Source organism: Semicossyphus pulcher, unplaced genomic scaffold (genome assembly GCF_022749685.1).
Source record: "Semicossyphus pulcher isolate SPU_LCO1_2020_fin unplaced genomic scaffold, fSemPul1.0.p SCAF_1, whole genome shotgun sequence".
Taxonomy (NCBI): Eukaryota; Metazoa; Chordata; class Actinopteri; order Labriformes; family Labridae; genus Semicossyphus; species Semicossyphus pulcher.
This window is the reverse complement of record NW_027211603.1, coordinates 5,601,597-5,614,302: the sequence shown is the minus strand read 5'-3', so window position 1 is coordinate 5,614,302 and position 12,706 is coordinate 5,601,597.

Here is a 12,706-nt window from a genome sequence, read left to right as displayed (position 1 = left end):
GGCATCCTATATTCCCCTATAATTACGACGTTTTAACAGACCAACAGCCTGCGGCAAAATATAAGACCACAAAATTGTTCTACTATTGTAAAAGTGGGCTGATAAAAGATTCATCTGTATCGGGCCGGAGGCAGTGAAGGCAGTATCTTTTTCCCAGACCAAAGACAATAGACCTTCTGTTTTCTAGAACCTTCGTTTTTTATTATTAATGACACCACTATCATTAAATGAGGCCGTGGTGACTTCAGTTTCAGTATCACTGCACGGCTAACACAGAGCCGGTGTAGTGCTGCTCTATAGGTAATTGCTGTTCTTATAATGAATCTTCCAGAAAGTGGAGTGAATGTATATTGGTCCAGGGAGGGTGAGCGTGTGGTGCAGTCCACAGGGCAGCTTAATTTCAAACACATATAATCCTCCCTGGTGGACCAGAGCTAGTTTCCCAGCCACGCTGCTTTTACTACTTTGATCTGCCCGTGGTTGTAACAAACTCTGCTTCTCGCTGTCTGGAGAAAAGACGGAGCTGGAGGTCCTTAAGAATGTTTTCCTTCAAATTGGGGAGTTATGTTTGGCTTGAAATAAAAATAGGATGACAGACCTGACATGTCAAAACCTGCCTGGTTTAGTGTGCTGAATCCAGGTTTTAAATGGTCACAGTAAGTATGAGCCAGTATACAGTAGTGCATGTGTTTCCTGGATGTGAGATAACAGCTTTCAAAAAAAAAAAAAATGTATAAAAGATTATTTTTGGGCCATTTTGCCTTATTAGATTAGACAGCTGAAGAGAGACAGGAAATACTGGGAGAAGAGAGCGGGAAATGACATGCAGCAAAGGGCGGGAGCTGAGCCTGTGGCTGCTGCAGGCCTGTGGCCTCTGTATTTGGGGCGCCTGCTCTACAGACTGAGCTAAACCAGCACCTCGAGATAACTGGCAGTTCGCCGATTTTCAACCTGAGTCCTATCATGCTATTATGGGGAGCTAACGCCACCATGGTAGGGGGAAAAAATGCAATTTCGCTCTATGCCTTTGGAGGACGCTATCCGCTTCTCCAATGGGCCCTGGAAAACCTCTGCCAGATGACGCGTTTTACATAGTCTGGGAGCTTGCTGAACTACACTTTCCTCAATCTAGGACGCCCGCCTCCGATGTCATGTCTCGTTCGAAATCGTCAGGTTTGGAATGTAGACTGCAGACCTGAAGATTTTTTAGACGATCCACCGGTATATTCTCGTCATATTTCAGATTCTGTACCGCTCTGAGCCATCGGCTGCCACGATCAATGTTTGACTGGAAAACGGTAGTATTGCGTCTCTCGCTGAGCTGTTCCTTTCAGAGGGGGGTGCACAATGCACGCTGGGTGTTGTAGGAATGAAGAATGGGCGAAACCACAAGCTGTTTGTACAACTTTCTCCACAGCTATGGCGTCAATTTCAAATATTAATGCTTCTATCAATTACAGAGAACACCAGCTTTGACTGACAGTGGCTTTTTCCAGGGGCGAATTGCTCCTTTAACAGCACAACTTACGGGTACATTTCTCATCCAATCCATGTTTTAACATTGAAAACAAACTGAGGTTGAAAAAGAGTCCAATTTAACAGCCACAAACCTCATCACCTTTCAAATTTCTGTTGTTCACCAACAAATCTTTCTTTGTCACCCAAGGAGGAACATTTTGTTTCTCTAAATTTAAAGAAAAGCTTTTGGAAATCCAAAACTGGTTTAGCTCCGTCAGTAGAAGAAGAGGTGTCGGACGATTTCTGTCTACATTTTCCAGGGCAAAAATGTAAAGTGATTGATACAATGACTGTTAAAGAAAGCAGGATGAGATTTATTGTTAAAAACCACCACTTAAGTGTGTCTAGGACAAAATCAGCAAAGAGATCAGAGGTACAGCTTTGTCCACAGGGGGCGCCAAAATCAACACAAACTGAAGGAGGAGCTTTAAGAGGAGTGCTTTTGCTCTGTTATCTTCATTTTCTGATTGGTCATTTATTTATTCTGAGATCATATCTGTTTATATAGAAAGAAAATTAAGTTAAATTAAGTTATTAATCCCAGCAGCTTTTCTTATCATCATCGAGTTTAACAGGAACAATTTGTCCAAGCTAGATGAATGTTTATGTTTATATTACACATTGCCAAGGTTAGATTATCTTCCCTTTCTCACTATATATAAACATGTTCATAAACTATGTATAGGATGAAATGTCCTCATGAATATTTGAGTTGTGTAAGTGATTCTGTGGCTGAAGTTGGCCAGGATTTCTTCACCTTGATCATTTCTTGTCTGTGCCTCCACAGCCACTCCCTGTGCTTCAAAGTGAAGTGAAAGGTGTTTCACTGAGGGGACACTTTTTTGGCCATCATGGCACATAAAACATCCCAACCTTGTAAGACTTTTAGAGCCAAGAAAGGAGGACATCCTGCTGAGGAATTAAGACCATAAAACAGGAATGAGTTATCCTCTTCAAATTAACGAGCACCAAAGAGTTATTAAAAATATTTAAATTTTACAGTATTAGCTGACCACCGTCCTCTTAGCTCTGCAACATTAAATACAGATGTTGTTTATGAGCAGATATCTGTCACTGTCAGACTGACAGATCTGGCTTTGTTCAGTCGACTGGCAGACTCCAAACTCCTGTCTTCAGAGACCGAGACTGTCTGATGACTCATCCTCATCGCCGTCATACTGTGGAGCAGCAGGATGACATGGCAGCTGCCATATTGTTAAGTAAGGCTTTACATCCATCCATCCATTCATTTACCACTTCTCATTTACGGGGAGGGCAGGAGTGTTTCTCAATGTGCAGTGGAGAACAGAGAAACACCTCAGGTAGGTCACCAGTCAAACAACAGAACAGACTGAGACAACACAAACACCTGAAGGCAGTTTATGTTTCCCCTTTCGCCTGATCTGTGCTTGTTGTAGCACTCACTGCTGCTGTGAGGTGTGTGCAACATGCCAAGTTTGTTTGTATAACCATATAAAGAATAATGCAACTTCCATGAGAGGGAGTGATGTTGTACTGAATAGACTACTATAGTTTACTGTTTGCTAATAAGGTTACCATATCATCTTTAAATGTTATAATACAAGAGGTCCGTGTTGTGTTCACAGCTCGTTTCCGATGCTCCCAAGAGGCTAAAATACTGCAGTTATTGGGATTTTAAGATCATCACCAAAAGTCTTCCTGAGTTTGTCATAAAATGTTCTGCCAGCTATTGACTCAGCACACTTGAGTTGGCAATTATGCAGCCACACAATGTGACATAATTAAATTATATGGAGCAGGAGGAAGATGTTATTTTACTGAATTGAAAATATGAGGATTTTGTGGAAGAAACAAATCCCTCATCTAATTGTGGATTAGGAGCTGTTCATGTGAGTGACAACTGAGCAGAAATACGATTTTATTCTCTTCTTTTGTCTCAAACTAAAAGTCCCAAAACCCCGAAACAAGTCAATAATAACCCACATACAGGGACATTGTATTCTGTAATATTCTTCCAGGCTGTTCTTCTAGAGAATTAAGTTAAACTAGTTAATCATGGAGAACTGAACACAGTACATGACGGCGCTACAAAGGTCACCAGCGCACTACCTCACTCACTGACTCACTAGCTGCAACACAGCTAATGAAGCCAAAGTGATCGTGTACTGCACACTTGTGTTTCCACTCCTCTGCACCACTGCCCAAGGGCTTCGGTAATTATCTCCTTTGTTTAAAATTGTTCTCACAGCAGCTTAGAATGAGCCTGTTAGTGGGGTGAATGAGGGGTTTGTGCTTGATCAATAAAAGGACTCCTGCTTTCCTGAAGATAACAGGCTCAGTGACCTGTTTTCATAAAACACTAATTATTTTAAAGTCAAAGTGATAGCAATGTGAGTTTTTTGTGACATTTAAAAAGAGGCCATTTAATATTTTATAGATTATATCACTTGTGTGTTTTCCCAGTCTTGTTATTAAGGAACTGAAGGGCACCGTCTGTGGTCTCTTCTGCTGTTTGCGGTCAGGATGAAGTGCCATTCGGGAGGTTTGTGATCATTAACGTTGGCCCTCATAACCACATCCATGACTCTTGACTTGAGCTTAGTTTGCGGCTAGATAGCAAGCAATTTATGTTTAAGGCCTGGTTGGAGTGTATTATGATACAGCACTATACTGCATTTCTACTTTTATACAGTAGTAACCAATTTTTCAATGCATGAGCACTAGAATACAAATTAACATCACATGTTGGTGCAATTGAAGCAAATTAACACACCTATAGTTACCTAGTCTTATTGAGGCCCAGTCCCAATCTCCATCCTAAAGCCTAAGCACTGAACACTCACAGATTTTAATGGCGTCAGGCATGAGTCTGTGAGGGTTTGAGAACTGCATACAAAGGAGGAATGGGACACACTGTCACGGCATCACACGTTGCCTGGAAACCAGATGGGCCGTTAAATCTAATAAGTACAAAAGCCGACCTGCAGCATGTATTTGAGAGTCTTACAGTGTTTACATATTTTAAGATAAGATAAGCTTCATTTAACAAACTATCAAAATATTTAATTGCTCTCACTTACAGATAAATGTGTTTGCGGTTCCCGTCACCGTCCATGCTCACATTGTTTAAATTTTTTCAAACTTTATTGAATACTACTTCAATGTACGAACATTTGTTTACATTTAGCGGGGGGCTGGACAATCATGTTTGTATATGTCACCAAGTTCGCTTTGAACCCTGACTAAGTCCCACAGGAAAGTCTGCAGATATGCGGACTCACGGAAAGTCCGTAATTTGCCGTTAAAAAGTCCGCATCAGAGCCCTCACACACTTGCTGACCTGACAGTGGGACGGAACTAAGCACTCACGCACTTACCGGGAACGTGCCTCGAAGTCCGTGAGTCAAAGTGTGGAGATTGGGATTGGGCCTTAAAACACAAAGGCATACGCTTCAACATTGTCAAATTCCAATATGATTTTACAACTCTAACAGGAAAATACAAACTGTTGGTTTAAATTTTTTTTTTGGAGCTGACAAGGCTTCAAAACATAAAACCAGCCTGAAATGTAACAGAAAAACAACAATGTTTCCTTAGCACAGTGAACGTGTCAGGTGTCAAACTGAATACATAACAGGATGGAAGGAAATACAATTGATTTTTGTCAGTGAGGGTGTCCGTCTAAAATCGCAGCCAAGGTAAGGAGCAAATAAAACACGAGTTTAAGTACCATTAACGGTCTAACACATGGCCATGATTAACAGGTTGCTAAGCACAATCCACTCACACTGTCACCGTCAAGACCTTGTGCACAAACGTCATCCATAGTTCTTATGTTATGCAAATTCAAATTACAGCAGAGATGGCCCTGGATGTATTGTGCCGTTTCTGAACATTTCTTAGCCTATTCAGATGAAATGGTTTTGAATTATATAACCTGAGAACATGTAGAGAATGTTGAACATGAAGTACAACCTGATAAATGACCATAAAGGTGATTGACCAGAGGGGGAGTGAAAGTTTTATTAATGTACAGTCTTCTTTTCTTAAGTCAAATGAGAGACAATCCATCATATAATAAAACAATCACAAGGTTAACTTTGTTAGCATTCACCAAATGCTGTAAATGGAAATGGTAAATGGTAAATGGACTGTACTTAAATAGTGCATTTCTAGTCTTGTGACAACTCAAAGCTGCTACACTACATGTCACATTCACCCATTCACACACATTCATACACTGATGACAGAGGCTGCTATGTAAAGTGCCCAACTGTCAATCAGATATCACATTCATACCCGGGAGCAATTTGGGGTTCAGTGTCTTGCCCAAGGACAGTTCGACATGTAGACTGAGGGAACTGGGAATCGAACCTCCGACCTACCACATACGCCCCAAAAGACGTACAGTACCAACAACATACAGTATCCACAGTCAAAGCCTCAGATTAAGTAATATTAACCCAAGGCAATGTTTAAATTTAAAGGTCAAATTAAAAATCTAAAGGAAATTTTAAGGGCACAGCAGAGGCTTCATTGACACCAAAATTAATAAGTTGGTATAAACAAATGGATTTTTATTGCCTGACTTCTACGCTCGATGAAATAATGCATGAATTACCACAGAAACAATTTCGCGCAGACCACCACACCCGACAGTAAACTTGCATTTTAGCACATCATAGGAAGCTAAATCAATACTGAAAGATCAAAACAATAAATGAGGTCTCTACTGGATTACCTTCATGCAAAATGACATGAGAGTAATGAAAGAAAGATTCTGTGTAGCAGGAAAAACTCTGTTTGATTGTGTATCATTTTAGGATCAACACCTAGCTTAGGGGCATGTATAATCATATAGTTGCTGCTTAGAGTTATGTGGTACTTATCTCCATGGTGAACATGATCCTGATACTCTTCATCTGTGTTTACTTCAGTTGAGATGGAGTTGATTCAGTCTTCATTACATGATCTTAAGGGAGTCATATTAAGAGAGACTGTAATACTGTCCTCCTCCTCCTCCTCCACGGCCACTGCCTCCTGTTCTCTGACCTCTTCCCACACTGCAGCTCTGCTGGTTTCGCTCTGCTGTCCACAAACAATCCATGTTGTGTGTTTCCGATGTTCATTCAGCACTGTGTCGAGGGTCAGAGTTGTGTTTCCTACAGTTGCAGCGTGTAATGTTGAACAGCACTCTAGTTTTCCCCTTAGAGTGAGAGAGACAGAGAAAGAGAGAGAGAGAGTCATGTGTATGAGCAGAGATCTTAGAGTGTTTAGTGGTTTGTGGTGTGTGGGTTGCGGTACTGTGAACTAAAGACTAAAGACTGTGAACTGGTGACTACACGCCAATTTAACCAGCAGTTAGAAACAGAGCATTAACAGCAAAACCAAAGCCTGCTTGATCTTTCTGCTCCTAAGTGGTGGAAAACTGCCTGTGCTGGAAACAGTTTTACCACAAGTGGGCAGAAAGAGTCAAAAAGACCGAGCCAATATATGCATGCAGGGCTGAAACAAGTTAAGGGTTTTGACATACAAAATAAATACATTTTCCTTGAAAGAAGTCTTGAATAAATCTAGCAATGAAATGTGTGTTTTTCCGCTAAATTAATGAAGCCTAAACTGATTAAGCTTTAATTTTGAAGGCCTGTAGCATCTGAGGAAAAGCTGCTGTTAGAACTTTCTCAGACATTAAGCTCTTAAAAACTTTTCTGTCTAAAAAGGGGAAAGTGTTTGTGGGTTTAGTCAATATTTTAATACACAACAGCAATGATTTCATTCTCAAACTATTTTTAGTTGCAGTTCTTGCTTTAAATACTTGGTCAACTTTTGACTTTTCATCTCCTGTATCACCCCAACCCTCAAACTCCGTCACCACGTGACATAATTCCTCAGCGTGAAAAGACAAATCATTAAATAAGTGGGTCAGGCGTGTGTGTGTGTGTGCACTCACATTTACAGTATATGTGAGGAGTGTGATGGCATAAAGAAGCTGTATTCTCCATTATCTGGTGGCCAAGACGAGGTTTCTGCTGACACAGTGAAATATTGATGTGGAATTAATTCCCCTCTAATTAGAGTGGCTGAATTAATCAGGAAGCGTTTAATTAGCAGAGTTTTCTTTTCGGTGGCAGGGAGGTTTTGATCCGAGCCATATGGCTGCTCCCTCTGAAGTGTCGCGGTTCACAGGCTTTTAAATATGAATAACTTTTGTTCGAAGCTTCAGTGAAACTGAGCTTTTTTGGTGGCAGAGGGTAAATTGTGTAACAGACCCTGGTAGTATGTGAGACCTGTTATGGCATCACATACGGTATTTTAAATACTGCACCCCATGCTGTTAGCTGGGAAACTGCATTTGACCCTATTTGACCCTCTTTTGAGCCTTCTATCATCTGTTGACTCTTTACTTCACACTCATTTATGTGAATTGCAGCAGTTCAATCACCTCTATTGTTGCTTCATTTCCAGAGTCACTAACAAAACATCTAACACAGAAAAAAATGTCATGCTCATAGCTCTGTGAGGCTGTACGGAACAATCTGCTGACAGCAAACCCTCCTTCATGCTCACAATGACGATGTGAAAACATGTAAAATCTATCAAACCGAAAACCAAAATTTGTACAATCCATCCTGAAGAAAACGTCTGTTCCACATGTCATGACAGTCTGTTCAGTAGTTGTTGAGACATTTCACTTAAAACCACAATATTCTCGGCCCAGCTGGGCCGAGCAGACAGCTGTCCACCGATGAGTCTGGTTCTGCTCGATGCTTCTGCATGCTAAAAGAGCGCTTTTCCTCGCCAATGTTGCCAAGCGCTTGCTCAATGGAGGATAAATGTTGGGTCTATAAGTAAACATGTACTAAACCTGTTGACTGATAACATTAAAGCAATAGGCTAATCTCGAAGATTTTCATGTAAATAAATTTCTGTTAAGTTCCTATCTATCGCCGAATCAGGTAACACAATGACCACTGAGGCTATGGCCCACTGATGAAAGCCTTTGCATTTGCAGTATTACAGACTGGGTGTCTGTGGCGACTTTCATGGAAAAAAATCACAAGCGGCGCCCAGTTAGTGACGCGTTTTCAATCAGCCAGCAGTGGTTGGTCTGCCAGAGAGGGTAGGCGGAGCTAAGCGGCTGCTTTTCCGGTCTCTGCAAGTGTTGCAAGTGAACCGTAATGGACTGAACTTATATAACGCTTTTCTAGTCTTTGCAACCACTCAAAGCTGCTTTTACATTACATGTCACATTCACCCTTTCACACAATGATGGCAGAGGCTGCAACGTAAAGTGCCAGCCTTCAATCAGTCATCTCATTCACACACCGGGAGCAATTTGGGGTTCAGTGTCTTGCCCAAGAGTACTTCGACATGTGGACTGAGGGACTGGGGATCGAACCGCCAACCTTTCAATTGAAGGACGACTGACTCTACGACTGAGCCACAGCTGCCCTAGTCTACTTTGGCTGCACAATCAAAGAAAAGATCGATGACTGCAGATACAACTTCAAAAATAAGTGAAAATCAAAAGAAAAATTAACAAATTCGACCCTCACAGTGTAAAAAAAATCTTAGAGAAAAAAAGACAGTTACAAGAGGAGCCAACCGGGGACGTCACACATGCGAGACTGTTTGGATTTCTGGGAAGTGTGCTCCCGCAATTACTGTTTATCGCCATAGTTGCGCCAAAGAGAACGAAACTGTGATCTTCAGATTACTACTTTAATCTAAACGTGGCACTACAGGGGATCAACGAAGTCATAGGGCACCATGAATATCTGTAGTAAAAATGTAATGCACCTGCTCCATATAAAAATAGTTCTCAGGATCAGTGAAAATACAGCTGTATGAAATGTAAGGAGATCACAAAGTCAACAGGATTGTTCCTTTGAGAACTTTAGATATCTGTATTAAATGTCATGGCAATCCATCCAGTTGTTGTTGAAGCACTTAAAAGCGAGTTAAATATCAACCTCCTGTTGTTGCTAGAGGAAAAATCAGTGGATGCTTTATTTTTTCTTTGTCTGCAGACCACAAATATCTGTACCAAATTTCAGGGTATATCCCTGCAATAGCTGCTGAAGCATTCTGGACAAAGGTCTGACAGTCGGACCAACAGGCTGACATTTACCTTCCCTAGAGCAGCTCGCATTGAATAAAAACAGACATTTCTATTTGTCCTTCCTACTTTACTGCCGCCTCCTACTCATGCAGTTTAACAACTGCCTGAATGAACACGTTGTCATTTTAAAATAAAGGCTGAGTAAGATGCTATTGTTCAAGGATACTTCTGTAAAAAGATCCCCAATGACATCCTTAAACTATTAGAAACACTGAGGAGAGGCATACTGTTCAGGCAAAATGTTCTCTCGCTACAATGAACACGTCGAGTTTAGTTAATTCTTCTCAGCCCAGCAAACTAGTAATGTAATGTCCATTAAAATGCTCTGCGATATCTGCCTGAGCCTATTTGAGCCAAGCTGTTTCAGAATAAATGAAGGGTATCGATCTGTAACGAGATAATCAAAGCTCGTAAAACACCGGTTGCTGTTGCTAATGGTGCACAATAAGCAATGCATTTTAAAGCAACGCATGGACGGAAATTAAAGCTAGAAAGGGATGTTTTCTGATGCATAATCAGTGAACACTTACTGATTATTATACAAGAACAAAAGTGGTACTTAATATATATTTACTTCTATGCAAAACAGTTGGCTAACAAATGACCTCATAAAGACACAAAGATGGGAAAGTTGAGGGAATTCTAAACTTGTAAAGCAACGAGGAACACTTGTGAATTCAAATATATCCTCCGCTTTTTTCCTCCACCCTGACATCTGAAATTACCTTGCCAAGGAAATCTGTGAAATACATCAATGTGTCAAGCAATAATCTCAGATAACACCAGCTACCTGTGAATCATATTGCACATTAACATTATCCAAACGTGTGCATATCCTTTAATGTGCAAACTCACAGTATCATCAGGCGTTTTGAGGATTTGATTGATGACTTGGTCAGAAAACAATCTGCCCCGCTGTCATCAGCCCATCAGTGATGAGTGTGCTGATGGAAATAAAGATGGCAGAGCAGTCAGCGGTGCAATTTATGAGTTCAGACTTCAGTATTGTTGAAGACGTGGAAGAATACAGATGACTGACACACATACTGTATCAGCAGGAAGTTCTTACTGAAATATTAGATTTCTTTGCATGCACAATGACAGCACAACTTATCTTCTTGCAAAGGTTGATGATATTGTCAGTTCTTCATTTATTCATACTGCGTGATATCTCAGACACCAGTGACGCCTGTGCAGTCGGTGCGATACATGTTGCCATTGTATTTTTACTTTATGGCTAATTCATAGACAAATCTCCCAAAACTGAGTCTGACTGACATTCTGCTATCCCTGAAAAATGTATCCCTTGAGTTATCAATGATTTTAAGTTTAACAATTTTATAAATAAATGATATACGTCGAAGGAGCAGCATGCAGGTTAAGGGCCTGATCAGACAGGCAGCTCGCAACCACCGAATCATTAGCTGTCATATAGCTGTTAGTGTCTAACCGTTACATTGTAAACTGACAGAAGGCCCGCCTCTCCTTTTATGCGATTGGACATTGAGAAAAAACAACAATGACGTTGGCCACTTTTCTGCTTTGAGTTGAAGTTTTTTCAACTCGAGGCGCTCAGAGCGTTTCCTCAAAACACGAGGCGTGCAGAGCGGAAAAATCATGAGGCGCTCTGCAACACAGAAGCAGTCATTGAAAACAATGAGAAAAAAGCCGCCCCCAGCTGCTAAAACGTGTTCTGTCTGATCGGGCCCTAAGGGATACGTTTTTATGTATTTTTTTCCTGCCAAATGATGATAAAGTAAAAGATTATTCTGGTGAGTTTGACAATGGACATCAAACTCTATACCGCTTATCTTGTTCCGGGTCGCAGGGGGCTGGAGCCTACTCTAGCTGTCATTAGGCGCGAGGTGGGGTACATCCTGGTCTGATCGCCAGTTAATAACAGGGCTGACACATAGAAACAGACAACAACGTCTTAAGGTAAAATAAAATATAATTAATGAAATTAACAATAGTAAAATCTTCACATTTCAAAGGCTGAAACCAGCGATTGCTTTGTTTTATAAATGATTTAAAGGTGTTTGAAGATTTTGTGACTTCTCGAGACGAAGTTGCAGACTGAAACCTTGGAATAACCGCTCCCCTCACCCTCCCCTCTAAGAGTGTAGGAGAACCTGCGTTGGCTGTAAAAGGCCCACACTAGAGCCAGTGTTTAGGGTGTCCTTTGAAGGCTACTGTAGAAACATGGTGGTGCAACATGACGAGCTCTGTCAAAGAGGAACTGCTCCCTCTGTATGTATTAAGAGCCCCCCTCTAAGGTTACAAAAACACAACACAACTCTAGCTGTGAGGCGACAGTGCTAACCACAGCACCACTTTGCAGCCCTACATCTAATTCTAGTGTGGAAATAACTATAAGAACTGGAAATCCCTCCAAGATAGGATTGTAGCTCAGTTGGCAGAGCAGGTGCCCCATGAATTAAGGCAAAGTCCTCGACACATACTTTTAAAAAGTATGGTTTAAAACATCATAATACAAAGAGTGAAATGTAAAGGTTTACTTTAAAACATTAGAGAAGCGGTGCCTGGCAGCTCTCTGTTAACATTTGTTCGTTAGCCGTGTCCCCTTTGCATTCCCCTTTAAGAGAAATTGCCAGCTGTGCAGCCCTCTCGTTTGCAGTAAGATTAATGCTAAAATATGCATATGTGGCTAACATGAACATATTTTACCAGCTTTCTGATGATGATATATGATCCAGGGAGTAGTTTCATTAGTTTGAAAGCTTATTAGACACCACAAACACCGCACACATTTTAAAATGCTAAATGACAACATCCTACCTCTGATTTAACACACACAAGCATTAAAAAAACAGGATGATTACTGATGCAGTGTGTCAACAGATAACACTAAATCATGAAAAGGTGATTTACCTGAAAAATATCTTTTTTTTTTAGCAGAACCGTTTGCAATGCACGGCATGGTCTCATTAAAATGATTGAGGAGGCGTTTTTTCATGAACATGAACGTGAACATGTGCAGCTAGTCTAAGCACTCACATGTAGCTGTCTGAAATAAACATGCCAGTTTGTACATGCTACATGCAGACAGCTGACCTTTGACCT